The following is a 6,000-nucleotide window of genomic DNA, read 5'->3' on the forward strand; positions in this document are numbered from 1 at the left end:
TTAATACAGGTGTCAGAGGTTATGGGGAGAAGGCAGGAGAATGGGGTTAGAAGGGAGAGGTAGATCAGCCAAGATTGAATGGTGGAGTGGACTTGATGGGCCTAATGGCCTACTTCTACTATCACTTATGACCTTATGATCATTCTTTGGCATGCTGACTTGAGTTGTTATCTATCCATTCCCTCCACAGATGTTGCCGGGCCCTCCAGCACTTTGTGTTTTGTTCAAGAGGTGTAATAGACTGGAAGGTAATAAACCACTCAATATACAGCTCTCATGAACAACATCAGATTTCTCCTTCAGTTTTGATGAAAGTTTCTTCAATCTAAATCATTAACTGGTTTCTCATTTCTCATTGAAGGGTGGATTTGCACAAAATGCTGGAGTAAATCACCAAATCTTTTTCTCCTGAGATGCTGCCAGACCTGCTGAGTTACTCCAGCATTTTGTGTCCATCTTCGGTGTAAAATTTTTTATGCATCTGCAGTTCCTTCCTACACTTGATGGGTTGAGTATTTCCAGCATATCCGTTTTTGTTAAAAAAATGCAAGCATCTGCACTGTTTTTTTGTGTTCTCCTTAAAGTCGGTGACCTTTCAATGAAAGTGGAAGAATTAAAGTTACTGAAGTTCATGAGTGGTTTCCAGCCCAGCAAAAAGCAATTTGGATGAGAATGTACAAGGCATGATTAGCTAGGTTGCACGTGGCATGAACGTGGGTGGCATCGTAGATAATGAAGAGGGTTATCAAAAATTGCAGCAGGTTCGTGATCGTTTGGGCAGGTGGGCCGAGAAATGATTCATGGAATTTTAAATCAGATACGTGCTAGGTATCGGATTTTGGGAAGTCAAACCAGGGCAGGACCTACACAGTGATTGGCAAAGCTTTGTGGAGTGTTGCAGAGCAGAGGGATCTAGCAGTGCAGGTACATAGAAAGTGGAGTCACAGTTATATAGGGAGGTTAAGAAGGCTTTCAGCGTGTTGGCCTTCATCAGTCAGAGCGTTGAGTATAGAAGTTGGGAGATAATGTTGCAGTTGTACGAGACATTGGTGAGGCTACATTTGGAATATTGTGTTCAGTTTAGGTCACCCTGTGATAGGAAAGATGATGTTAAACTGGAAAGAGGATGATGCCAGGACTCGAGGGCCTGAGCTATATGGATAGATTGAGTAAGCTAGGACATTATTCCTTGGAACACAGGAGGATCAGGGATGATCTTCGAGAGGTGTGTAAGAACATGAGGGGATAAATGAAGTCAGTTAATGACTCTTTTACCCAGAGTTGGAAAATTATGAATCTGAGGACATTGGTTGATGGTGAGGGGGTGTGTGGGAGGGGGGGGGGGGGGGGGGGGTGGAGATTTAATTGGGACCTTAAGGGCAACTTTTTTTACACAAGGGGTGGTAGGTATATGGAACGAGCTGCCAGAGGAGGTGGTTGAGGCACGTACTTTAACAATGTTTAAAAGACATTTGAACAAGTACACGGAAAGGTTTAGAAGGATATGGGCCAAGCGCAGGCATTTGGGACTAGTGTAGAAGGGGCATGGTGGTTGGCATGGACAAGCTGGGCCAAAGGGCCTGTTTCCACCCTGTATGACTCAATGACACTAAATAAACAGGGTGAGAGTAGCTACAAAGATTTTATATTCAGTCAAATGTTTAGTTCCTCAGGAGTGAGTAAAGAAGTTTATGAGATTGTTGATTAACTGGAAGAGGAATGCCGGAGTGTTTATGTCTAATTTCAATTATAATTAATGAAAACATGAAGGTAACTAGTCCCAGTGGCCGAAGGAGTTTTAAGCGAAGAGTCAAAGAGTCATCAAGTAACTCAGTGTGGAAACAATGCTGCAAATGTGGCCTCACAACTGTATCACAACATCTCAACTTCTATATTCAATATCCTGACTGATGAAGGACAGTGGGCCAAAAGCCTTCTTCACTACCCTATCTACCTGAACCTCCACCATCAGAAAAGGCGTGTAGAAAGGTAGACATCTTGTTCGATGCTTTGCATGGTTTCATCTATTTGCTTGTTGCGACTCGTGATTTCCATAATGTAGGCAAAGTTGAGATATTCGTGATTATATTAAACATTACCCTTATTTGCATCCGATTCCTTCTGCAGCAAAATAACCCTGCATTGTTTTGCTTCCATTCACGTTAATTTCACCATTCACTCTCGCAGTCTCTCTGAAGACCTAGATTTTTTTCCTTGTAGGCTTTTCCTTTTGTATAGATTTGTCCTTGGGATCTGCCTCACAGCGCCAGAGACCAGGGTTCGATTCTGACTGCTGTGCAGAGTTTGTATGCTCCTCCTGTGACCGCGTGGGTTTTCACCGGGTGCTCCGGTTTCCACGCACATTCCAAAGACGTGCAGGTTTGTAGTTTAATTTGCCTCTGTAAATTGTCCCTAGTGTGTAGGGAGTGGATGAGAAAGTGGGATGACACAGGACTAGTGTGAACAGGTGATCAATGTCGACGTAAACTCAATGGGCTGAAGAGCCTGTTTCCATGTTGTATCACTAAACTAAACTAAACTAAGGCTCGCTTTCTGTTGTGAATTTCTTTCTGTATATTGGCGAAATAACACTGCTACATTAGCACATTCGTTTTTTTTGACGTGAATATTGAAGATACAAATCCTACACTCTACCTTCTCACACCAGATTTCCTCCCTGGTCGATAAAATGACAACAACAAAAAAACAAGTTGCAGGAGGAACCCAATGGGTCAGGCGGCATCTGTGGAGGGAATGGGCAAGTGACGTTTCAGGTCGGGACCTTTCTTCAGGTTGATGAAGATGGGGTGGGGGTGGGGCAAACCCGACAAGCAATAGGTGGATACAGGTGAGGTGGCGGGAGTGATTGGCAGATGGGTGAAGTCAGCGACAAAGTTTAAATTCCTCATAACCTCTGACACCCTCACCAATCAAGTATCTCTCAATATCCGCCTTAAAAATACCCAATGACTTGGCCTCCACAGCCGTCTGTGGTCAGTCTGTAGAAGTGTGGGGGAGGGGTGGGACAGGAGCTGGTGGGTGAGTGAGGTATGTGTCAATCTCCGCCCTATAAACATCCAGTTGTGTCATAAGGTTATAAGGAATAAGAGCAGATTTAGGCCATTCAATCATGGCTGATCTATCTCTCCCTCCTAACCTCATTCTCCTGCCTTCTCCCCATAATCCCTGACACCCAGTTATTCAAAAATGAATTACTCTTGTGCAGAACATTACCAGCCACTTATCTAAACGTTCTCAAAATCCTGTGTTATCTGCCTTAGCTTCTTCCACTGTACGGAATAATATGTCGTGTCATCGAGATAAAACTTCTGAGCGGTGGTTAGCAATTGTTTTTGATAAGTAAGCATAAGTAACTGGGTTATTACTGAGAGGATGGTAAGCCAGCAACCACTATATGAATGGTGCCAGATGAACTATTCTGAATTTTAAGGATAAATGCTTCTTTTGTAAAGTAAATACCTCTTTTGAACATTTACGGGAACAGAGCTAAGATGGACCAAACGAAAACAACTGGTCAAGTACGAGCATTACAAATCCGTTTCAGAAAATAAATGAACCAAGTACAGTTTACACACATTACTGTTCATGCTGTCAGAATTTAGCCGTGGCTGATATTCTGACCTCAAATATCATTTTAAGTGTACATATTAATTTGTGATAATAATCAACCCGCTTCTGCCTTAAATTTGTATCTTCAATATTCACGTCATAAAAAACAAATGTGCTAATGTAGCAATGTTATTTCGCCAATATACAGCGTGAAGTTCCTAGGACTCCACCTGTCAGATGACCTGATGTCCACAACCAACACCACAACACTGGTCAAGAGAGCCCAGCAGCGACTACATCCTCTCCGAAGACTACGTAAAGCAGGTCTCCCCACTACACATCTACGAACTTTTTATAGAGGGACAATCGAGAGCACATTAACCAACGGCATCACTTCCTGGTTCGGGAGCTGCAAGGCGTACGAACGGCACCAACTTGACAGGATTGTGAAGACCGCCAGCAGGATTATTGGTGCTCCACACCCTTTCTTGCTGGACATATACAGGAAGAGATGTATCAACAGAGCCATCTCCATCGTCAAAGACCCCTACCACCCATCGCATCACATATTCTCCATCCTGCCATCTGGGAAGAGGTACAGGAGCATTAGCTGCAAAACCAGCAGGATGCTCCTCAGCTTCTTCCCGCAGGCTATAAGACTGATAAACGGACTTAGCCCCCTGCCAAAGTATCGCGCACCAATCATCAACCTGGCACACTGCAGCAGCTGTCGATCGGAACGCCTGTTGATGTTTAGTAGAGAGTAGAGTGTTTAATTTAATTTGTTCATGATATATGTTTTTTATTTCTAGTTATTTGTCGTTATTTGTACTGCACACTGAATGGACACTGGTTGAGCAACGTTTTTTTGTTTCCTCTGGGTATGTGAGTACTCAGGAAATGACAATAAAGATATACTGATACTGATACTGACTGAAAAATATACAGGAAGGGTAAAACGTCACAGAATCACGCCCATGTCGAAGAGTATGGTGATCACGAATGATGTTATCAAGAAGGCTTATGGCATTAAGCTGGAAAGAGTGCAGAGCAAATTTACGAGGATGTTGCCAGGACCCAGGGCGGCACAGTGGCGCAGAAGTGGAGTTGCTGCCTTACAGCGCCAGAGACCCTGGTTCGATCCTGACTACGACTGCTGTCTGTACATTCTGCCCATGACCCCTGGATTTTCCTAGGATGCTCCAGTTTCCTCACACACTCCAAAGACGTGCAGGTTTGTTGGTTAATTGTCTTCTGTAAATTGTCCCCAAGTGTGTAGGATAGAACCAGTGATTGAGTGATCGCAAGTCGGCACGGACTCGGTGGGCCAACGGGGCCTGTGTCCACACTGCAATTGTGAACTAAACTCAACTAAACTAGACTCAAGGCACTGAGTAATAGGGCAGGGGTTGGGCAGGCTACGACTTTATTCCTTCGAGCGCGGGAGGCTGAAGGGTGATCTTATAGAATGTATAAAATCATGAGGGGAATAGATAGAGTTTACGGGGGAACACTGTGAAGCAGCGGTAGAGTTGCTGCCGTACAGCACCAGAGACCCGAGTTCGATCCTGACTATGGGTGCTGTCTATGTGGAGTTTGTATGGTCTCCCTGTAACCGCGTGGGTTTTCTCTGGGTGCTCCGGTTTCCTCCCACACTCCAAAGGCGTACAGGTTTGTAGATTAATTGACTTAAATAAATAGTCATTGGTGTGCAGGATAATGCTAATGTGTAGGATAGTGCTCGTGTATGGGGCAAAGCATTCAATTTCAATAACTCCTTCAAAGCTTTTCCTTGAAGGTTGCTCCTATTACTTTATGTTTATGACAATGTTGGTCATATTTATCTTGAAGGGCATCTGATGCTGTCTCAAATGTATTTTGCTCTGGAGATGGTGTTTATCTAATAGAGATAAATTCATAGGTTCATACGTTATAGGAGCAGAATTAGGCCATTCGGCCCATCGTCTACTCCGGCATTCAATCATAGCTGATCTATCTTTCTCTGCCTTCCCCCCATAAACCCTGACACCCTTACTAATCAAGAATCTATTAATCTCCGCCTTAAAAATCCCCATTGACGACCTCCAATGCCTTCTGTGGCAATGAATTCCACAGATTCCACATTCAAAATTCCACAGATCCAGGGCGGCGCGGTGGCGCAGCGGTGAAGTTGCTGCCTTTATTACACTGCTTGCAGCGCCAGAGACCTGGGTTCGATTACGGGTGCTGTCTGTACGGAGTTTGTACATTCTTCCCGTGACCGCGTGGGTTTTCTCTGAGATTTCTAAGTGTACATATTTCTAAGTGTACATATTTCTAAGTGTACACACTTTTTCAAGTGTCGCAACATTTTTTTGTCGCCACTGGATTTTGAAATTTTCAAAATCTTCTGGCGACACTGATATGACGCCGGCAGTCGCCGAAAAAATT

Source organism: Amblyraja radiata, chromosome 24, assembly GCF_010909765.2.
Source record: "Amblyraja radiata isolate CabotCenter1 chromosome 24, sAmbRad1.1.pri, whole genome shotgun sequence".
In the NCBI taxonomy this organism is placed as follows: Eukaryota; Metazoa; Chordata; class Chondrichthyes; order Rajiformes; family Rajidae; genus Amblyraja; species Amblyraja radiata.